Below are 24,739 nucleotides of genomic sequence, written 5' to 3' on the forward strand. Positions count from 1 at the left end.
CCTCAAGTACACTGCCGGATCCCAGTGTATTCTAGAACTGGTGACAACTCTAATTACAACATAATTACAAAAGGAGCAAATGACAGTTTAAGAAATCAATGGCAGTTGCAGGAAGGGAGAGGGGCAACACCGAACAGGACCTCTGAGAGTGGTTTTGACACTGCCGTAATAAAATGGCTCAGCTGGATTCAGCACTTGGCGATGGAAATCACTCTTAAACTCTATTAATTGCTTCATTAATATCTACTACCAAGCACCAAGCAGAAATCACATCAGGGTGATGTATGCCTGCAATAACACGCAGGGCAGTTCTGCTGACTCACATACCTTAGAAGCCGTGTCAACTTCTATTGTTGGCTGCTGAATACAGCCTGTGAGAGATTAGAAATGGAGTCCCGGTTAGATATATGCTTGTATGTTTGTATGCTTGTTTCTAAGGGGTAGAATATTTGCTTCTTGATATGTCATACATTTGCTCCATCTTCGTCCTATTACCAGTGAAAAATGAATATATGTTGGGGGGTGGAGGGGCTGTAGTCAAGGGATGATCTTGCTGAACTGAAGGTTGGGGGATTTGAGACTGACAAAAAGGAAGTACTTTTTCACACAGCACATAATTAATCTATGGAATTCTTTGGCATGGGATGTGGTGAGGGCAACTAGCTTGGATGGCTTTAAAAGGGCCTTAGACAAATTCATGGAGGACAGCTCTATCAAGGGCGACTAGTCTGGTGGCTGTGGGCACCATGCCTCTCAATACCAGTTGCAGGGGAGCAACAGCAGGAGAGAGGGCATATCCTCACCTCTTGCCTCTCGGCTCCCCAGAGGCATCTGGTGGGTCACTGTGTGAAATAGGATGCTGGACTAGATAGGCCCCGGGTCTGATCCAGCAGGACTGTTCTTATGTTCTTAGGTTGCTTAGAAGCCGATGATATAGTCACTAGGGCTGTGCATCACATCAAACCGGTAATCAGGTCCAAGATGATGCAAGCCCTATTGAAGGCGAGTTGGTCTTGTAGTAGCAAGCACAATCACCCCCTTTTGATAAGCAGGGTCCACCTTGGTTTGCATTTGGATGGGTGACTACATGTGAGCTCTGTAAGAAAGACTTTTAGCCCATGGTCCCAGTCCCAGGTTTACTTTCTGGCACCTCCAGGTAGGGTTGAGAGAGACTCCTGCCGAAAACATTGAGGAGCTGCTGCCCGTCAGTGTAAACAATACTGAGCTAGATGGACCAAGAGTCTGAATCGGTATAAGGTAGCTTCCTATGTTCTTCCGGAACATTTTCCTCTAGAAACAATTCAGGGGGGTGGGGATTCCTCCAATATTGGGAAATGATTCACTACCATGCTGAATTGTATTAAATAGAATTAGCAGGGGTGGGGCTTACCTTTAGTGAAGAGCCAGCTTTTTTGAAGAAACTGGCTACCTTTTGGCAGCTACAGCTGCAGCTGCAACATCTCAAAACGCCACGTTTCCTCATCACTGCCCTATGATGCAACAAGAAGGGGAGCAATGTCATGACGTAATGCAGTGGGGTGGGGTGGAAATGGCTGTGCCTTGTAACTGTAGGGTGTGACCAATCCCCCACTCCCAGCAATGCACCAGGAAAAAGATGCAATATCATGACACTGCTTCCTTTCATGGTGCATTATAGGGTGTTCCCAGGAAAGGAAAGGCGGCATTTTAAAACGTCACCACTGTGGCTTCCAGACAACTTTTCAACATTCTCTGCAACAAATTTGGACTGAGGAGAAGGTTTCACAGCAGGAGGCGTGCTATTGCACTGGCATGGCACAGCACTAGTCTGGAAAACAAGCTCCTGACTTATTGGAACTAGCTAGTGCACAGGGACGGAGCTACAACCAGGCAGGCGGGTTCAAAGAACAGGAGCTACCCAGCTCCTGGCTCACGTCACCCCCCACAAGCTCCGGCCGGCATCATTCCCTACCATCTTCATTGTTGGCTGGGTGTTTTCTTCATTCTCCCCTTGGGCGAGGAAGATAAAGAACTACTAAGAAAACACCCAGCCAACAAAGAAGCCGGCTGGGAAATGAGCTCCGGAGGGCCACACAGGCCCTTCCAGTTGCTGGCTATGCCCCTGCATGTGATGTCACACACAGGGGGTGTGGCTGGTGTGCACGAGGGGCTACTGGGGAGACGGCAAACATAAACCCTCTCTCCCCTAGCTATGTGCCTGCCAGTGCAACAAGTTTCAACTAGTGCGGCATTAGTCTGGGTGTCAGGGATGTGTGAACAGGTCCAGAACTGAACCTGTTCACCACAGAACTGGTTTGGTTCGATGGCTCAATGTCGAACCGAACCCCCTTCCGTTCAGCATCAAGCCGACCTCCCCCCACCTGTTCAGAGGGTTCAAAGTTTATATATATATATATATATATATATATATATATATATATATATATATAGCTACAGGTGGTCTCTGGAGGAGCCATATATATATGGCTACAGGTGGTCTCTGGAGGTTCCTCCTCCCCACGACAGCCTCCATTACTGCCAAAATCGCCTAGTTCGGGCATTCTTGAGCCCATTCCAGGCCTGCCCTCCATCACGGCAGCCATTTTGGAGGCCACTGTGCATGCACAATGGGCCTCTGTGTGGCCTGGATCATGACTTACCCCAGAGGGAGTAAGTTGATTTTAAAAATTTGTGAACGCCCTCCCAAACCGAATCCAGGGGGGCTCAAGTGGTGCAAAACCAAACTGGCCCGATGTGGTTTGAGTTCAGTTTGGACTCAAACTGAACCGGGACAGCCAGTTTTGTGCATACCCCTGGATGTCAGTCAAATTCACTGCTATTATCAAACTCTAAAAATACTGGATCCCCTTCTTTGATCCCAGAGAAAAGTAAGGGGATCAAGAGTTGCCTTGATGACAGTGTCATCTTTTCTACCCCCAGGCCTCTAATCTTCTGATTATAAAGACTTTAGAAGACCTCTACAGAAACCATGCACAGGCAATGCTGAACAAAAGTCTTTCCCCAGCTGCTTGAAATGTAAACATACTTGCCATCACAGAGTACAGATCTTCAGAACTTCCCCCATTCCCCTTTAGTATTGTTGTCAGTGGTGCTGATATTGTAAGGACTAGAACCTTGCTGCGCTCCGAAGATTCTGCCATGAATAGACCGGATGGCATTAGAGAGTGGGCCCCATCTGTCTACTGGCCTGGTACAATTGGATTTCATTCCCTTGCTTTTGTCTCCCTTGCTTCGGAGTGGATTTTTGAAAGTCTCACAGCAGCCCCTGGGGCAATTACTTAATGTTCTAAATTACTATCAAGAATGCGTGGGCTGGGAGAGAGGACAATAGGCTGGTACAGTTGGTTCAGGTAAGCTTTTTTTGATCAGGATCTTAAGTATGCCAGAAATGGAAGCCAAAGATGTTTCAAGCCGTCATTCAGCCAGGTTATAAAACAGCTGTACAGATTGCATCTTTTGAGGATTTCTTTGAGGTTTCTGCCTACTCCTTTCTCAGAATAACACTAAGTGGATATAGAGTCTGGAGGAAGCTATTCTGTTTTTATGTGAGTTTTAAATAGGGCCAAGTAATACAATTTGATTAAAAACTGAACTGGGATTTTTATTCTATTATTTAAAGCGTTGCTTTTCCAATGTGCACTGGTTTTGAAAAACCTCTTCTACACAGATGAGGCCTCTCCAGTGCACATATAACTCATCCTATATACATAGCTGTGCCCATAATCTGAGCAAGTAATACGATCGTCGCTTTGAAGATGGTTGGGGCAGAGGTTCAGAAGGCAAAGAGGCATGTCTTCAGCTAATGAAAAGCCCAGGAAAAGCAAAGCAGAGGGCCATGCAGTGCTGTCTGCTAATAGCAGCTGAGAACTGAACCCTATTCTCACGTGATGTTCAACACTTGTACAATTTGTGTACAATGTACACAGGTGCAGATCTAACATAGGAACATAGGAAGCTGCCATATACTGAGTAAGACCATTGGTCTATCTAGCTCAGTATTGTCTTCACAGACTGGCAGCGGCTTCTCCAAGGTTGCAGGCAGGAATCTCTCTCAACCCTATCTTGGAGAAGCCAGGGAGGGAACTTGGAACCTTCTGCTCTTCCCAGAGCAGCTCCATCCCCTGAGGGGAATATCTCACACATCAAGTCATATGCAACCAGTGTGTACCCTGCTTAGCTAAGGGGACAAGTCATGCTTTCTACCACAAGACCAGCTCTCCAACCCTCAAGAAAGGATTCTGGGGGGAGGACTGGGGGCTATAGTGGGTAGGAGCGGCAGAAGGGTTGTATGGCATGCCTGTACTTCACTCATGCTGCTTTGAATATACACATTATGAAGTATCATATAGCACTAGTACTATATAGCCCCAGTACTAAATAGCAGGGGTTCTCAAATTTGTGTTCTCAGATGTTGCTGGGGATGATGCAGTTGTATTCCAACGATGTCAGAGAACCCAAGGTTGAGAATCCTTGTGGTAGAGTTTCAGCATTATCTTCCCAATCATACAAGGGAGCTTCACTCCCACAAGTGACCTTCTGCATTTATTTTATTTTATTTTATTTTATTGCTGTCAGTACTGGAAACCGAATGGACCTTTTATGTTTCCATTTTAGATCACGAGCCCTTTTGAGACAGGGAACTGTGGTATTGCACCCAGATCCCATGAAGACACGAGACTAGTAAATGGAGTTAATAGGGCAACAACTTTATTCAAGTTATTCTGAACAAAGGAGGAGGAGTGGCTCTCCACCCACTATAGTGCAGAATCTAGAGACTCGCCATCCACAGTGAGTCTACCGAAGCGCAATGGGCGATACACCCCTGTGGTTGATGCTGCCATCTTAGTCAACTCATTGTCAAAACTCCTGCCTCAGGGATCACTGCCCCAAACCATAAAACCCTTTAAAGTTGGTGATGCCCTAGAAAGATGGAGGAAGACCCAAGCCATCACTCCCAGAGTTGTAAAGCTCCTAAGGACTTCCAAGGACTCCTCCTAATGCCAGATGCATGCTTTAAGGTGCTCAGCACCCTACACTGCCCATTTATGTTGCACTGTTCCTGCGATGCCTAACTGCCTAAGAGACAACAGAGCAAGTTCGGCAAAAAAAGACCCCCAACATAGGCCAACTCATTGGGAGCCAAAAGATTCCTACTTGGTCCCCCAAAAGGGGCAACCAGCCACGGCCTGCACTATGGTAAGGTGGTATAGAAATAAAATATAATAATATTAATAATAATAATACCCCCAGTGAGGCACTACCTTGGCGTGGTTGTGGGGCTTCTGTGCTCTGAGGAAGGTGAGAGCTATGCCAGAGGTCCAACCATACTGGACAGGTCTCACCAGAGGAGCCAGACAAAGAGTGCCTCTCCCATCAACAATATGGTGAGACGTAACTTTAATAAATCTATACCGGATCGGTCGTCACCTGGGTCAACAAGGACCACGCCAGGTGCTGGAGTCCCTGGACATCTGGTGGCAAGTGGGCAACAGGACTCAGGATCTTCAGTTGAGCAACCAGGGCTGAAGACAGCAAAGTTACGGGAAGAAACGTCGGTTAACCAAAAAAAAAAAATACGGAAAATGCCAACAAGGAAATAATGATCTGCTATTACAAGTCTAGTCCAACTAGAAGAGGTTATTTAAAAAGAATGTACCAAATTTGGAAAGAGAAGCATCCAGATACAGAAATAACAGAACAAAGGCTAGCAGACCAGAGAAGATTCATAATAAGAAATAAAGTATTCACAGGAGTTGAGCTGGAAGAACTGCAAAGAGCAACACAGGCTCAAAACATGGAAGAAGAATTACCACCAACTGAAGCAGTTGCTCAGGCGCAGGTGGAGGAGGTGTTGGAAATAGAGGATGCCACTGTTGCTGAACTGTTTCAAAATCAAAACCAGGCAACCTCCCCTTTGCCTTCACCACAAAAATCCAAACGCTGTTTAACAGAAAAGCAACAAGAACGAAAGCAAAAAATAACTGAGCACATGAACCAAACAACCACCAGGGTTCGACTTCCAGATCTAAAAACAGTTGCCAAAAAACAAATTGCTCAGGTATTAAAAGATGTCAGTGCTGCACTTGCAGAAATAACCACCAAGAATTTGCAAGAAACAAACCAACTAATGTACAGTGCAGCAACAATAACAACACAAGAGCTCGGATATAAGATCAATGGACCTGTAAAAAAAGAAAGTAGTACATCACCTAAATGGAAGATTAGATTAGAAAATAAAATCTCCAGGCTTAGATCAGATGTTAGTAAATTGAAAGATATGAAAGACTAGAAGCTGAAGAATGAAAACACCAAACAGTATCTGATCCAAAAATACCACCTAGATTCAAGGAAAATTAGAGAAGTCCTGGAAATAATAAAGAAGCAAATAACAGCAGTGTCAAAGAAGATTAGCAGATATGAAGCCAGAACTACACAACACAGGCAGAATCTCCAATTCCAGTCGAATCAGAGACGTTTCTACCAAAGCATAGAAGGAGAAACTGCAAGAAACGTAGAAACACCAAATAAAGAAGAAACAGTGCAATTCTGGGGGTAATTATGGGACAATCCAATAGATTATAATAAAAAAGCAGGCTGGATGAAAGAGGTCAAAAAACGTAACCAACAAATGCAAGATCTAATAATAACACCAGAATTAATAAGTGAAAGAGCAAAGAAAATTAAAAATTGGACTGCTCCAGGCGACGATGAACTGCATGGCTTTTGGCTTAAACACCTAACAAGCCTTCATAAACAACTATCAAAACAGTTCAATCACATTTTGCAAGGCAGTGATGTTGAACAATGGCTAACAACTAGGAAAACTCATCTCATCATGAAAGACCCAGCAAAAGGTACAGTTCCAAGTAATTATAGACCGATCACCTGTCTGCCAACCATGTTCAAATTATTAACTGGAATAATAGCAGATGAAGTGATGCAACACTTATTAACTAACAAACAGCTTCCAGTTGAACAGAAAGGAAATTGCCCGAACACCTGAGGCACAAAACACCAGCTGCTGATTGACAAAATGATTTTAGAAAACTGCAAAAGAAGAAAAATCTAAGTGTTGCATGGATTGACTACAAGAAAGCCTTCGATTCATTGCCTCACACATGGATACTAAAATGTTTAGAAACAACTGGTGTCAGCAAAAACATTCAGATATTTATAAAAAAAGCAATGAGCATGTGGAGTACACAGTTAACAATCAATGGCGAGACACTTGGACAGGTTAGCATTAGAAGAGGCATTTTCCAAGGGGACTCACTATCACCTCTGTCATTTGTAATCGCCATGAACCCACTTTCACAAATACTAAACAAAACAGGCCTTGGATACCAAACATCTAAAACATCCAGTAAAATCAACCATCTGCTGTACATGGACGATCTGAAGTTGTATGGAAAGTCCCAGTCAGAAATCGAATCACTTCTAAACGCTGTCCGTATATTCAGTAGCGATATAGCAATGGAGTTTGGACTAGACAAGTGTGCTGTATTAATAATGAACAGAGGGAAAATAAGAAAAACAGAAGGAATAGAACTGCCCAATGGAAGCAAGATCAAGAACCTGGAAGAGAAAGAACCTTACAAATACTTGGGCATTCTCCAGGCTGATAACATCGCACACACTGAAGTTAAAAGAAAAATTGGAAGTGAATACATCAGGAGAGTTAGAAAAATCCTCAAGTCCAAACTCAGTGGCGGGAACACCATACAAGCCATAAACACCTGGGCTATACCTGTTATCAGATACACTGCAGGAATAATAGACTGGACCCAGGCAGAGCTAGAGACGCTAGATCGTAAGACCAGGAAAATCATGACCATCAATCATGCTCTGCACCCCCACAGTGATGTAGATAGGCTATACCTCCCTCGCAGCTCAGGTGGAAGAGGAATGCTGCAAGTCCATCAAACAGTCGAGGAGGAGAAAAGAGGCCTTGAAGAATATATCAAGGACAGTGAAGAAGTTGCACTTCAAATGGTCAATAATGTGAAACTATTCAACACCAATGAAACAAAGCAGGCCTACAAGAAAGAACAAGCCAAGAACTGAGCAGAAAAATGGAAAAATAAGCCACTGCAGGTCAATATTTGCACAATATAAGTGGAAAATCAGACATCACCAAGACCTGGCAATGGCTTAAGAATGGCAACTTGAAGAAAGAAACAGAGGGTTTAATACTGGCTGCACAAGAACAGGCACTAAGAACAAATGCAATAAGAGCAAAAGACAAAAAATCCACCACAAACAGCAAGTGCCGCCTTTGTAAAGAAGCAGATGAAACCGTGGACGACCTAATCAGCTGTTGTTAAAAGATCGCACAGACTGACTACAAACAAAGGCATGACAAAGTAGCAGGGATGATACCCTGGAACATCTGCAAAAAATACAAGCTACCTGTAGCCAAACATTGGTGGGACCATCAAATTGAAAAAGTTGAAGAAAATGAAGATGTAAAAATATTATGGGACTTCCGACTACAAACAGACAAATATCTGCCACACAATACACCAGATATAACTGTAGTCGAGAAGAAAGAAAAACAAGTCAAAATAATTGACATAGCAATACCAGAGATAGCAGAATAGACGAAAAAGAAATAGAAAAAATCACCAAATACAAATATCAACAAATTGAAATTGAAAGGCTGTGGCAGAAAAAGACCAAAATAATCCCAGTGGTAATTGGCGCCCTGGGTGCAGTTCCAAAAGACCTTGAAGAGCACCTCAACACCATCGGGGCCACAGAAATCACCATCAGCCAATTACAAAAAGCAGCTTTACTGGGAACAGCCTATATTCTGTGACGATATCTATAACAACTGACAATAAAATTCTGGCTTCCCAGGTCCTTGGGAAGGACTCGATGTCTGGATAAAACAAACCAGTCAATAACACCTGTCTGACTGTGTAAACAAGAAATAATAATAATACCCCCTGTGAGGCACTACCTTGGCGTGGTTTGGGGGCTTGCATGCTCTGAGGAAGGTGAGAGCTATGCCAGAGGTCCAACTATACTGGACAGGTCTCACTAGAGGAGCCAGACAAAGAGTGCCTCTCCCATCAACAATATGGTGAGACGTAACTTTAATAAATCTATACCGGATCGGTCATCGCTCGGGTCAACAAGGACCGTGCCAGGTGCTATAGTCCCTGGACATGGCAACAGGACTCAGGATCTTCAGTTGAGCAACCAAGGCTGAAGACAGCAAAGTTTCTGGAAGAAACGTCGCTTTACTGGGAACAGCCTATATTCTGCGACGATATATATAATAACCAACAGTATTGATGATAAAATTCAGCCATCCCAGGTCCTTGGAAAGGACTCGATGACTGGATAAAGCAAACCACGATGACTGGATAATAACACCTGTCTGACTGTGTAAACAAGAAATAATAATAATAAATAGAAAGAATAACAAAATACAAAGATCTACAAATTGAAATTGAAAGGCTGTGGCAGAAAAAGACCAAAATAATCCCAGTGGTAATTGGCACCCTAGGTGCAATTCCAATACAACTTGAAGAGCACCTCAACACCATAGGGGCCACAGAAATCACCATCAGCCAATTACAAAAAGCAACTTTACTGGGAACAGCCTACCTTCTGCGACAATATCTATAACAACAGCAACAACAACAACAACAACATTGATAATAAAATTCTGGCATCCCAGGTCCTTGGGAAGGACTCGATGTCTGGATAAAACAAACCAGTCAATAACACCTGTCTGACTGTAAGTAAGTAAGTAAGTAAATAAATAAATAAATAAAATTAAGGTGTCGCTTCTGAGGGGGGGATGGAGGAAGCGCCAGAAGCAATCACACTGGCCCACCTCCAAACTCCCTCCAGCCATTCAGAAAGCCCTGATTGCCTCACGCTTTATTCAAGTGAGGCTGGAGGCGGAGCAAGGAAGCTGCATTTCTGATGAATCCATTCCTTGATCCATGCCAGCTCTTGAATAACATTTTAGATTAGATATAGCTTGGTCCAATCCTAGACTGGGGGCAGGGCTGAAAGAGAACAAGAAGAAGAACAGAAAAAACACCCTGTATTGCTTTGATGTGCTTTCTTTATTAAATTTTTAACATCATTAGCTGTACTCCATTGCCTAATCTCGGTCTGTTACAACCCTTCATTTTCCAGATTCTGCAGGAACCATCTTATTATTCTTTAATTTTCCATGTAAACTGCTATGGGATATTTTTTTAAAGCGGTATATAAATATTCATAGTGGTAGCCATTCTTATAAAGAATTCAGCATTGGCAACCTCATTGAATGGGGCATTTTCGGGACAAAAGTTGACATCCACAATATTTTAACTAATTTCATCAAGAGATATTCTATGAGGTCTGAGTTCAGATGCACCCTTCAGGAGAATCCATGTCCTGGATGTGTTGCAAAAGATGTCTCAGGGCCAAACTAGATGTTACACTGAGCACATGGCTGCCACTCAAAATGGTAGCCATGTTCTTAGTCCCCCCCCCACTTTCTTCTCTGTAACCACTGGTAAAACCTACCCATGACCTGGAAAACACTCTGCATTTCCCCATATGCTTTCCATATCCTTGGTTGGCAGTGGTAGTGGTTAGGGAAGTGTGTAACATGAGGACAGGGGTAAGCTCCCAAATTTGGGCAGGATTCATCCTACCCAAGTACCAGTCGTGTGAACTGGCCAAGTTTGGAAGCATGTGTTCGGCATCATGCTCTGATGCAGATGCAAGTTTGGGATTCAGGAAGTGCATAGGAAGAATGTTCCCCATGAACTGGCAAATGCTCTGATGTGCTTGTGATTTTCAGTGGCAACCATGCACCTAGCATCAAGTTTCATTGGCCCTGTTAATCCTATCCTCTGCAACGGAAGATACAAATGGACTAAATGTTAATGACACTTCTAATAATATTCAATTGCTATCTATTGGACCCAGCAGAAAGTTTTCCCCTTGATGTCAATAGCATTTCAATCACCCCTTGGAGCCTCTGTATCCAGATCACTCCCTCTATAATTTTTCTCTGCCCCTAATTACTTTAGAGTGTATTATCACACTTAGATGTGAGTCTCACATCTAGATTTCCCCCCCTAAATGTTTGAACTTGTAGCATTAGCAGAGTGGTAATAAACATAAGAACATTAACATGCAATTCCCTTATGCTTTTGAAAAATTACTTCATAAATGCAAAGTAAAATATTTTCCTCTTTTTATTACCTGACAATTACATATTAAGAATTTCTTTTTATGTTTAAAAACATATGCAGATGGGCAAGGCAGACGCCAAAATGTAATTGCTTTCTTACTATAAGAATCAGATGTCATTTTCTTCCAACTCAGCTCTGGAGGGGGAAAAAGAGAAAGAAAGAGAGAGCAAATTGTAGTATACATTAAATTTTGAGACATCGGATAGCATTCCTCAATTAAACTATTTAAATGAAAAAAGATTGCTTTACAGCTCTATCATATCGCCCCGAATAAAACCTCTCTTGAGGCAAATTGGCAGTGGCAGCTACCAAATGCGCTGGTTTTAATGTGACTGGACAACCTAATAGAGGTCATTGGTAATTGTTATTATACACAATATTGCACTGTCAGAAACTACCCCAGAGCTACATACATTATTCGACATGTCTGAGGTTTCTTTGCTGCAAAGGAAAACCCTTATCTCCCATGTAAAGGAAGAAACATCCTAGGTGAGCCCACCTTCCACCTCCATCTCTCAGGCTGCAAATAAAGCATCTTGTATAAGGTGAACAATACAGCCAGTATTTCAACTATCTCTGTTTGCAGGGATAGTCTCTATTTTCTGGTGCCTGTCTTGTGATCATTGGCCCTGTTGCTATTATTTCTTGTTTACACAGTCAGACAGGTGTTGTTGACTGGTTTGTTTTATCCAGACATCGAGTCCTTCCCAAGGACCTGGGATGGCTGGATTTTATTGTCAATTGTTATAGATATCGTCGCAGAATATTGGCTGTTCCCAGTAAAGCTGCTTTTTGTAATTGGCTGATGGTGATTTCTGTGGCCTCCATGGTGTTGAGGTGCTCTTCAAGGTCTTTTGGAACTGCACCCAGGGCGCCAATTACCACTGGGATTATTTTGGTCTTTTTCTGCCACAGCCTTTCAATTTCAATTTGTTGATATTTGTATTTTGTTATTTTTTCTATTTCTTTTTCTTCTATTCTGCTATCCCCTGGTATTGCTATGTCGATTATTTTGACTTGTTTTTCTTTCTTCTCAACTACAGTTATATCTGGTGTATTGTGTGGCAGATGTTTGTCTGTTTGTAGTCGGAAGTCCCATAATATTTTTACATCTTCATTTTCTTCAACTTTTTCAATTTGATGGTCCCACCAATCTTTGGCTACAGGTAGCTTGTATTTTTTGCAGATGTTCCAGGGTATCATCCCTGCTACTTTGTCATGTCTTTGTTTGTAGTCAGTCTGTGCGATCTTCTTACAACAGCTGATTAGGTGGTCCATGGTTTCATCTGCTTCTTTACAAAGGCGGCACTTGCTGTTTGTGGTGGATTTTTCGACTTTTGCTCTTATTGCATTTGTTTTTTCTGAGGTGTGAATTCTCATTGTATCATAGCAAATGAGATTTTTTTCAATTAGACAAGTCTCATGACCCCACTTTCACTTTTTCACACTCTCTATTACTATGAATAATATGAGGAAGTAATCAATTTAGCACACTTCACCTTATGAAGACAAACCTCATACAAATAAATTCACCAAAATTCACCCCTCTGCCCAATCACTCTTAAATTGGGGATGGGTGGTAGCCTCCACCCATTAGGCACTATCTACCAGCCCACCCCACTCCTTTGGGGCAGATCCACTTTCTGCCCCCAATCTGCCCCAAAGACACCCAAACTTCAAATATTCCCAAAAAATCAGCCCTCTGCCCAATCCCCCTGAAATTGGGGTGGTAGCCTCCACCCATTAGGCACTACCACCCCACCCCACTCTTTTGGGGCAGATCCACTTTCTGCCCCCAAACTGCCCCAAAGTCACAAAAACTTCAAAAATTCTCAAAAAATCACCCCTTTGTCCAAACCCCCTGAAATTGGGGTGGTAGCCTCCACCCATTAGGCACTAGCACCCCACCCCACTATTCTGCCCCAGGCCCCACTTTCTGCCCCAATCTGCCCCAAAGACATGAAAATTTCAGAAATTTACCAAAAATCAGCCCTTTGCCCAATCCCCCTGAAATTGGGGTGGTAGCCTGCACCCATTAGGCACTACCACCCCACCCCACTCCTTTTGCCCAGATCCCATGCTATGCCCCCGAACTGCCCCAAAGTCACTAAAACTTTAAAAAATTGCCAAAAATCAACTGTGAACCAAATCACCCGAATTTTTCATGCCCGAAATTCGGGTGATTCGGCTCGTGCCCGAAAAATATCGGGGGACATCGGGGGTGATTCGGTTCGGCCCCGAATCACCCGAAATTGTTCATTTCGGGGACAAATCGTTCTGTGCCCGAAATTTTTTGCACATCCCTAGTATTAAACCCTCTGTTTCTTTCTTCAAGTTGCCATTCTTAAGCCATTGCCAGGTCTTGGTGATGTCTGATTTTCCACTTATATTGTGCAAATATTGACCTGCAGTGGCTTATTTTTCCATTATTCTGCACGGTTCTTGGCTTGTTCTTTCTTGTAGGCCTGCTTGGTTTCATTGGTGTTGAATAGTTTCTAGTGACTGACCATTTGAAGTGCATCTTCTTCACTGTCCTTGATATATTCTTCAAGGCCTCTTTTCTCCTCCTCTACTGTTTGATGGACTTGCAGCATTCCTCTTCCACCTGAGCTGCGAGGGAGGTATAGCCTATCTACATCACTGCAGGGGTGCAGAGCATGATTGATGGTCATGATTTTCCTGGTCTTACGATCTAGCGTCTCTAGCTCTGCCTGGGTCCAGTCTATTATTCCTGCAGTGTATATGATAATAAGTATAGCCCAGGTGTTTATGGCTTGTATGGTGTTCCCGCCACTGAGTTTGGACTTGAGGATTTTTCTAACTCTCCTGATGTATTCACTTCCAATTTTTCTTTTAACTTCAGTGTGTGCGATGTTATCAGCCTGGAGAATGCCCAAGTATTTGTAAGGTTCTTTCTCTTCCAGGTTCTTGATCTTGCTTCCATTGCGCAGTTCTATTCCTTCTGTTTTTCTTATTTTCCCTCTGTTCATTATTAATGCAGCACATTTGTCTAGTCCAAACTCCATTGCTATATCGCTACTGAATATACGGACAGCGTTTAGAAGTGATTCGATTTCTGACTGGGACTTTCCATACAACTTCAGATCGTCCATGTACAGCAGATGGTTGATTTTACTGGATGTTTTAGATGTTTGGTATCTGAGGCCTGTTTTGTTTAGTATTTGTGAAAGTGGGTTCATGGCGATTACAAACGACAGAGGTGATAGTGAGTCCCTTTGGAAAATGCCTCTTCTAATGCTAACCTGTCCAAGTGTCTCGCCATTGATTGTTAACTGTGTACTCCACATGCTCATTGCTTTTTTTATAAATATCTGAATGTTTTTGCTGACACCAGTTGTTTCTAAACATTTTAGTATCCATGTGTGAGGCAATGAATCGAAGGCTTTCTTGTAGTCAATCCATGCAACACTTAGATTGGTTTTTCTTCTCTTGCAATTTTCTAAAATCATTTTGTCTGGTACACAGCTGGTCTTGTGTTCCTCTGGTGTTTGGGCAATTTCCTTTCTATTCAACTGGAAGCTGTTTGTTAGTTAATAAGTGTTGCATCACTTCATCTGCTATTATTCCAGTTAATAATTTGAACATGGTTGGCAGACAGGTGATCGGTCTATAATTACTTGGAACTGTACCTTTTGCTGGGTCTTTCATGATGAGATGAGTTTTCCCAGTTGTTAGCCATTGTTCAATATCACCTCCTTGCAAAATGTGATTGAACTGTTTTGATAGTTGTTTATTATTATTATTATTATTATTATTATTATTATTATTCATTGGCCTGTTATTGTTATTACTTCTATACTACATTTCAACAAAAAAAAAAGCTTTCAATGCAGTTTACATGTTTGTTTGTTTGATTGTTTATTATACTCGCACACTGCCCCAAACCTCCATCTATGGGCAGTTTGCAGCAAAAAACCCCAAATTAAAACAGAAATTAAAACCTTAAAACAATGTAAGACTGGTTTAAAAGCTTGGGTGAATAAATGTGAATTTAAAGACTTGTAAAAAGTTGTCAGAGATGGGGAGGCTCTTATTTCAGCAGGGACTGCATTTCAGAGTGTCGGGGAAGCAATGGAGAAGGCCCATCCCTGAGTAGCCACTAGAGGAGCTGGTGGCAACTGCAGACAAACCTCTCCAGATGATCTCAAGGGGAGATGGGGCTAATAATAAAGATGTTCTCTTAAATACCCTGGGCCTAAGCTGTTTAGGGCTTTAGAGATTATAACCAGCACTTTGTATTTTGCCCAGAAACATATTGGTAACCAGTGTAGTTCTTTTAATATAGGAGTAATATGGTCTCTGTGAGTTGACCTGGAGACCAACCTGGCTATCGCATTCTGTACCAACTGCAGTTTCTGTACTAAGTACAAAGGCAGCCCCATTTAGATTGCTTTGCAGTAGTAAAGTCTGGAGGTGACCAGCATATGTACTACTGTTCTGAGGTCATTTATCTCAAGAAACAGATGCAGCTGGCATATCAGCCAAAGCTGATAAAATGCACCTCTGGCTATTGCCTCAACCTGGGACACAACAGAGAGCTTTGGGTCCAAAAGCACTCCCAGACTGTGTACCTGTTCCTTCTGGGGAAGTGTGACCCCATCCAGAACTGGCAGATCAAAATTATCTTCTGAGCTCCGACCCCACACAATAATTGCGTCTTATTTGGATTCAGTCTCTGTTATCCCTCATCCAGCCCATCACTGCCTCCAGGCAGGCACTTAGGGAGGTTATGGAGAAGTAGATTTGGGTGTCATCAGCATACTGATAACATCCTGCACCAAATCTCCTGATTATCTCTCCCACCGCTTTCATGTAGATATTAAAAAGCCATGGGGGAATACCATATAAAAATTCATGTTTTGAAGAACAATAGTCTCCAAGCAATACCATCTGGAATCTGCCCAAGAGGTAGGAGTGGAACCACTGCAAAGCAGTGCCTCCCACCCCCAACCCTCTCAGACAGCCCAGAAGATTACTATGGTTGAGAGTATCGAAAGCTGCTGATTGATCCAAAAGGACCAACAGTCACACTTCCTCTGTCAATTCCCAATTGGAGATCATCCATCAGGCCGACCAAGGCAGTCTCCACCCCATAGCCCACCTGAAAACCAGTTTGGAATGTGTCTAGATAATCAGTTTCCTCCAATACTTTCTGGATCTGGGAGGCTACCAGCCTCTTAATTACCTTGCCCAGGCAAGGTTGGAGACAGGCCTATAGTTGCTTAGCTCTGAGGGATACAAGGCAGGCCTGCTTCAGAAGAGGTCTAATAATAGCCTCCTTAATATAGCAAGGCATTCTGCTCTCCCTCAGAGAAGCATTTATAATATCTACCAGGCCCTCTGCAAGAACCCAGCTGCCAGATAATCCATGTTGGACAAGAGTAAAGAGAACAGGTGGTAGGCCACACCACTCCAGGCAGCTTATCCACATCATCATTATCCACACAGAAAACATAAAATTAAAATAATAAGTTTCCCCGAGACCAAAGGGCTCACAGTCTAAAAACCACACCAAGTCGACACCAGCAACAGCCACTGAAAGGATGTTAAACCCCAGCCATTGTGCTGGGGTTGGATAGGGCCAGTTGCTCTCGCCCTGCTAAATATAAGAGAATCACCACTTTGAAAGTTGCCTCTTTACCCAGTTAGCAGGGATTTGCAGTTTAAGCAGCAGTGAGCTGTTTTGTCCCTGTTTTCGTCTTTTGGAAGGATCTTGGAGATGCCACTTGAGAATTGTTGGTGGTGTGAGTTGCCAGAATTGCATGTTTCAAATTTCAGCCTCATTCCCAGGTCCCTGGAAGTGCAGGTGGGATGCAGCTTAGTTCCAGGGCACATGAAATGTATGCATACAGGACAGTGCATGCTTCTCTTCTTCACAGGCACACCCAACCATTGCCTATCTGGATAATGTATATTGTGTAATATGTTTAACTAAAGTCCCTTTTGTGCATTATCCTCCATGAAGTCATAGAACATTACTACTAGTAGTACTATCACACAAGGAGGGAGGAGCAGGTATGCATCTGCTGACTTTGCTTCTGATGTTGGCACACCTGCCAGCTTGGCTCCCCAAACTTCACTTTAGGGATGTTTCAAGGTTGAATGGTTTCTACTCGAAATGGGGCATTTTAAGTGTTTCAAGCACAAAACTAAACAAAGGGTCTGTTTCCAGCTCGAAATAGAACCACCCCATTTCGAGTTGAAATGTTTCAACATTTCGAGCGCCATTTTTTAGGCCTGTTTTCCCCCTTCCTGGTTGGTTTTCTGGCACTGGTTTCTGACTTGCTTGCTGTCTCCTTGCTTCTTGATTGGCTTGTTATCATACAAATCAAGAGTCATCATGGGCAACTGTGCCCCATTTGTCTGGAGGGAGGGGAGAGACCAAAGGAGGGAGTTTCAAAATGTACTTAAGGGGATTGGGAGGCAAAGAAAGTCATTATAATCTGATTCTCTTCAAGAGGATACATCAAAGGAATGATCAGAGACTGCAGCAGCAGAGAGCAGGTTGATGTTGGTTAGAGTTGTGCAGAACCAGTTCAAATTGAACCTGGTTTGATTCAAACCAGTCCCCCAGAAAGGGGGAGCCAGTCCAAGTTTGGACCAAGCTGGGCCCAGTTCAGATCAGTTTGGGATGCTGGGGAAATATCTTAGCATGCTGATCATATTTCTTCCTGCTTTTTCCATCCAGACGACTGTGCTCAGAGCTGAGCTGCCCAGGCCTGTTCTGTCCTTCTGTCTCTTTGTGGCAGGCTGGTCGTAAGGAAGGAAGGTTTGATTCTGTGTTTTTTTCTCAGCACTGAGTATAATATGCTTTGCTATTCTTGCTATAACCATCTGGCTTTCCTGGATAGTTATAGCAGCAATAGCACAGCATATTATACTCAGTGCAGAGGGGGGGAAATCACAAAATCAAACCTTCCTTGATTGACAAACGCAGAACTTGGGTGCCTTCCTTCTTTGAGTTGTGCCTTCTTTTGTGTGTGAGATAGTGTTGTGGCAAGAAATGGACAGTGGCAGCGCTCTTGCTCTCGCTCTCACTCCCTCTCCCTCTCTGTAATATTTCTTGGTGATTGCTGTGATGAACTCCATGTCTGGTCCTCAGACTGACTTGTGCTTCACTCACTGCTCTGGTCTGCTCTGCAAACTACATTGAAAGGTCAAAATGTGGCTAAAGTTGCTCTAGTTGAGCTTATGGCTATGCCTGCTGCTAAGTAAGGGTGCTGCTGTGGCAGCTGTTGAGGTGCTAGGAACGTAAGGAGTCATAATTGTGTGTGAGAGAGCAACTTGTGCCAATGATGTTACACAGCTCAGGCACTGTGGCTGGCAGTGGATTCTGGGTCAGTGATTCTTTTTTGCCCATTTTTGGACTGTGTTTAAAATGTGTGCTCTGTGTTGGGAGGGACAGGTTCCATTTTACTGTGTGCTTCTGTGGTAGGATCCTATGGGGGTTTGGGAAAAGGTTTAAAAAGTTGTTTAAAATCACCCACTTGCCCATTTCTTTTGTGGGTTGAGTGGTAGGTAGCATTAATCATGCCCTACCACACAACCCTTTTTGGTGTCCCTAGGAACTACTCATGGGGAACAGTGGGGTGTTGTGTGTTTCCCCATTGCTTCATATGGCCAAAACACTTGAACGTTTCGGGTTTTGTTCCATCGAAACAGCTGGTTTGGCCACTGTTACGTTGAAACGTTTCAGCCATTTGCATTTCATTTTGAGCACCAGAAACAATGTAGGGGGAGTGCATTGGGGAGGGTCAAGCTTTATATGACATGAGATTCCTGAAAGAGGAATAATAGTATACACCTGTTAGTTCATTAATATGGATATCAATGAAATAACTGGATATGTGTATCCTGGAAAACAGAAGGTTGAGAGAGGACATGACTGCACCCTTCAAAAACTGGAAGGACTGTCCAGAGGTGCTCTTACCCCTGGACTTTGGGGCCAAAGTCCGGGGCCTCCACAGCCCCTGGGCCCCCCCAAATCCTCTTTAGTCTGTCCTGGGTGGTGTGGTTGCCCGGCGGAGCATGATGATGCTTAATTTGCAGGGGAGGGGGGCCCTTGGTATAAGGCAGCTTCTAATGTAACCTCTGAATATTAGGAGAACGTTAGGAGAAACTTCTTAATGGTAAGAGCAGTTCAACAATTGAACCTATAACTTGTGGGGGAGGGCTTTCTCTCCCTGGAAGAAAGACACCAACAACAGTCACTGGAGGTCCTGTGCTGGGGGTGAATAGGACCAGTTACTCTCCCCCTGCTAAATAAAGAGAATCACCACGTTAAAAGGTGCCTCTTTGCCAAGTTAGCAGGGGTCTAATATAAGAATATAAGAAGAGCCTTGCTGGATCAGGCCTAAGGCCTATCTAGTCCAGCACCTGTTTCACCAGATGCCTTAGGAAGCCACACGACCAGGCGATAAAGGCATGCCCCCTCTCCTGCTGCTGTTCCTCTGCAACTGGTATTTGAAGGCATCCTGCCTCTGAATATGGAGCTAGCCTATAGCTATCAGGATTAGTAGCCATGGATAGACTTTTCCTCCATGAATTTGTCTAAGTCCTGCTGAAAGCCATCCAAGCTGTTGGCCATCACCACATCCTATGGCAGTTGTAGTCCAACAACATCTGCTCGTCTAAGGTCTGGAGCCTCTATTCTAGAGAGGACACGAAGCTGAAAGAAGAGGGGAAAGAAGAACCACTTGGGCTTAGACAGGGCTTCAGAGCTAAGCCTCATTTGTTGCATATGTTTTAGTTTTGCAAACATGGATCTGAAATCTATCTATCTATCTATCTATCTATCTATCTATCTATCTATCTATCTATCTATCAAATAAACAACCTGTGTTGAAATTTAGAGCCTCCTATCTTTCAGGTTACTTCACACATTACATTATGTAGGTGCACACTGAAAACCTTTTACTAAGAGTATACCTAAAAATGTAATATATGAATAAGGTAAATCTGTGATCAGCAACAGATGTCTTGTAGAGGCGCCTTAATCAGAGAGCCAGGATTGGCTGCATCTCCTGGACAGGTTTATGTCAAGTCCCAAAAAATGATCAGGTAGTATTTCTAGTTCAGACCCAGGGAGGAAATAAAATCAATAGGTAAATAATTATTAAAGAACTGAACAACACACTAGTATTGTCTTATTAACCAACAATCCCTCTAGCATGTTAGTAACTAAGAGTACATTCTGAGAGTATAAACAACTGAAAAATTTATTTCTGTATCCTTCATTTCTTTCCTACCCTGCTCTTCAATAACTCTTCTTCCTTAATTCACAGATTCTCAAATGTGGGTCCCCAGATGTCATTGGACTACAGCTCCCGTCTTCCCTAGATGGGGATGATGGACACTGTAGTCCAACAACATTTGGAGACCCACATTTGAGGACCCCTGTCTTAACTGCCTCTCCTCACTGCTCTTGAATGCCCTAGCCAATCATATGCAGCTTCTGTCAGACAGTGAGAGATTCAGCACCTCTTTGGATGAATTGTAAAAAAAGGTGTAATGTCTGGAAATGTGCATGCAAGTTCTGAAAAGACTGAAGACCCACGAATAGATTTGACTCAAAAGATACTCTAGTTTGTTGAAAGTGTGAAAAAAGGACCATATTGAGAGGAAATATGTAGCAAGTCAAGAGGAACGTTATATTGACAAAAACACAGAATTAAGGTGGGGAAGAGAGAGAAATAGGAAAGAGAGACGGAGCTGGATTGTAGAAAGCAAAGCAAGCCTCCACTTGACGGGAAAATAATGCAGCAGAGATATCAGGACCCAAGAAGTAGGGATGTGCATGAATCGAAAATTGGGATTCGATCTGAGTTAAACCGAAACACATAGGATTTTATTTGACCTCGAACCCAATCTTAAGAAAAGCGTGATTGATTCAATTCAGATTGGTTTTGATTCAAGTCAATCCGAATCAATTTGAATGTCTTAGGTTTAATGGGGTGAGGGAGGAGAGCCTCCTTTCAATATATTTTTTTTAAAGAAAGAGGTGCCCATTAGTACCTTTTGTGTGCATCAGTGGGGAAGTAGCTGTGACATGACCCGCCATTCCCCTGCGACCCACTGGCATCTCCTTTCAAAAAGAAGAGGTGTGGTGGTGCCCTTGAACCACTCATCGGAGCGGTAACTGCAGAGTGCGCAGTGGTGGTGGTGGGAGGCGGCAGCAACCCGATCCAACCTGACCCACCATCTCTCCCCGTGACCAGCAAAAGAGAGCCCACCACTGCACAAGGCAGACTGTTCCACTGTTAGATACCTCTTCTAGTTAAGAAATTATGAGGTTATCACATGAGCAGCCATATCCAGGTTTGTGCAGCCCTACTGGGGCTTGCAGGGAAATCCCCCAGTGCACCGTGCTCCTTGCACAGTGCAGTGCGGGATATCTGGAGGCTGGGCCGCATTCCCCTGGGTTCCAGATGACACGCTGCTGGGGACAGTGCAACTTGTGTAGGTGCACAAGCTGTGCAGCTCATGAAGATCAGAATATCATCTGCGGGGAAGGTAGGAGCACTCCTGCCTTCCCCGCAAGCTCTCCCGCCCTGCTATCATTGGTCATGTGCATGATTTTAATTTCTAATGTCTTGCCTAAACCTGCATCCTTGCAATTTCAACTGATTGGTTCAAGTCCCACTCTCAGGAGCAAGAGGCAATCCGTCTGCTCCTTCTGCTGCTGAAAAAGCAGTTGAAACATCTGGACGTCAGAGTGAACTGTGACCAAGAAGCTCATTCTAGATGTTCACAAAGGATACAGAAGAAATTATAAACAACTTTGGCAGGTTTCAAGTCCACTGCACATCTTATGAATTGGAATGCAGATATTATGAGCTTCTTGGGCCCATGACATGTTAACATAGGAAGCTACCTTACACTAATGGCTCATCTAACCTAATGTTGTATACTCTGGTTGGCAGCAGCACCACAGGGTCTCAGGCAAGTGTCTGTCCTGTCACCTGCTACCTGATCTGTTTAGCTGATGCCGAAGCAGAGACCTTCTGCATGTATAGCATATTCTCTACCACTGATCTATGGTTCTGCCTACCCTAAAGAAGTTTTATGCTTGGTAGTGCTCATGTTGCTCCTGGAAAGGCCTAGAGATGAAACAGATGATTGCAGCAGCAACTGGGGCCAACTTCCTAATGAATGAAGCACTTATGCTCCCTGAGATGCAGCAGTGTGGATTATGTGATCAGCTAACACAGCAACAGCACTTGTTTGGGGGGAGGCAAATTTCAGTGACTTCCCCTTCCCCCAGAAGTCCTCCATGTCACCCCAAAATATGTTCCAGAGGGCTGTGTGACCTTCAGGGACATATGTTTAGGTGACACAGTCTCACAGAGGGCTTTGGGGGAAGGGGCAGTTGACATGAACACCTTCCTTGCAAGCTCCGGTACTTTATTAGTTGAGAACTCGCGTTGTATTCTATCTAATTATATTTTGTGTTTTGTTATTTGGACATTTGTCACACAATTGATCCTGTAGAGAGTGTGTGGGGTGGATTCAGAAAGGAAAGGAGAAGAAAAAATCGAATTGCTTCTGAATAAAACCTTAGTTACACCAGCATTATATTTCTTTGTGTTTAGGAGAAGCAGTTTTAAAATATTGGGCGACGAGATTTTGAACAAGCTATGTGGGTAAGCCTGCAAAGCTTGTGAAAGTTCCTGCATCTTCCATCTATTGCATTCCTGGGCCCACATTCCTGAACTGCTGCATTCTACTATTGCTGCTACTGATTGTTTCTCAGGCTTCCTGACCTGCAGAACCCCAAAGGTACATTTCCCTTTTCAATACTGAACTCTGTTGTTGAGTGAACATAAGAACATGAGAACAGAAGAACAGCCCTGCTGGATGAGGCCCAAGAAGGCCCATCTAGTCCACCATCCTGATTCACACAGTGGCCCACCAGATGCCACTGGAAGCCTACAGGCAGGAGTTGAGGGCTCCTGGATGCTCACTGGAGGCGCACTGCAGCCTGGCTCACTTCCCACCACCAGCTTTTTAAAGAAACTCATCTACAAGGCCATTGCATCTCACGGAGCACCCATCTCCATGAGTGAGAATGTGAGCCAGCCCATTTTAAGGAGTGCAGCCTCAAGTTGAATAAGTCCTGAAGGAAAGAGGGGGAATTTCTCCACACAAGTATAGCAGTTATCTCTTCAGAGCTCATTCAGGAAACGCCTTCTAGCCACGCCAAGCTATTCAGCAAGCATCTTCTGTCTACGTCTTCTTGAGGCATCAGCTGAGCAGCAGTGCCCATTAGCAAGCCATCTGCTGAATGAAAAGATGGCCATCTCTTCACAGGACACAGCTCAACAGTATTCCAGTGATACCATATTGTGGCCTAGTCCAGGGATTCCCAGCCTTGGCTCCCCAGATGTTGTTGGACTGCAACTCCCATCATCCCCAGCCACAATGTCTTTGGCCACCATGGCTGGAGATGATGGGAGTTGTAGTCCAACAACATCCAGGGACTTGATGTTGGGAACCCGTGTGCTAATCCATTAGTTGCCTAGTGGCTACAGTATTGGACTTAGACTGATGAGACACAGATTCTAATCCCCAAACAGCCACAAAACTCACTGGGTGACCTTAAGTAATTATTTCTCAGCCTAACCTACCTCACAGGATTGTTGTAAAGATAAAATGTGTGTGTGTGTAGCGGGGAGAACCATGTTCTGAGCCCTGAACTCCTTGGAGGAAAGGCAGGATGCAAATAGCATGGATAAATAAATAAATTCCATTTAGAGCTGGGTGGACTTACATTTCTTGTCAAAAGGCTATGAGCATCATGGTAGTATTTTTAATAGATTACCTTTGCATGGAGAACATTTCAGTGGGGCTGCTTGTTAGTATAATAACCCCCTTTCACAAAAGCTAAGACCGAAGACTCACCAACAGAAACTAGATCTTTGTATAAGAAGGCGAGTCTTTAAAAAAAATAATGTTTTTGTTTGCAATGATAGATTGATTCAAATGTAGCCCTCTGTCCTTTTACTGCTAGGAATCTCCCTGGGCGAGGAGCACAAAAGAACTTCCAATACTTCAATGGAACAACATTATCTTCCATTTTCCCCCACTCTGTGCAGGCAGCTGATGTACAAAAACGTGTAATTACCATCTGACATAGAAGTGATTGTGTGAGCCTGAAAATCAGGAATGCTAACTCTTCTCAAAATAAATTTCAATTTGACGCGGTGAATTTTACATTGAAATGAGTTTTTTCTTTAAAACCCTGGAGAAAACAGTCCCTGTATGCGAGCATTAACAAATAGCTTTGCAAATCTAGGCTAAAGTGAACATTCAATTTGAGGAGGTCAAATGGAGAAGCCGCTCTCCGCCACGGAATCACGGAGCCGAACAAGCTGGAGTTAACCTCCGCAGAGGAACACGGCATCACTGCCAACTGAGTTATCTGCCCCCTGTGAGACTCCTGGAGCTGCCCTTGCCCTCCTCTCTCTCTCACAGACATTTATATCCATTTGTAAACCATTCAGCACTCG

The 24,739-nt window shown here is 43.6% G+C and overlaps 1 long non-coding RNA gene across 2 annotated transcripts in view; it reads left to right on the top strand.

The window, feature by feature from the left end:
- The window catches only part of LOC128347810 (uncharacterized), a 44,363-nt gene extending 19,918 nt beyond the window's left edge, over window positions 1–24,445 (top strand). For both annotated transcript variants that reach the window (XR_008317734.1, XR_008317735.1), the window contains 2 exons: window positions 22,823–23,009; window positions 24,241–24,445. This is a non-coding gene — a long non-coding RNA (uncharacterized LOC128347810). The remainder of the gene's footprint in view (window positions 1–22,822; window positions 23,010–24,240) is intronic.
- Window positions 24,446–24,739: the final 294 nt, after the last annotated feature.

Source organism: Hemicordylus capensis, chromosome 2 (assembly GCF_027244095.1).
Source record: "Hemicordylus capensis ecotype Gifberg chromosome 2, rHemCap1.1.pri, whole genome shotgun sequence".
Classification (NCBI taxonomy): Eukaryota; Metazoa; Chordata; class Lepidosauria; order Squamata; family Cordylidae; genus Hemicordylus; species Hemicordylus capensis.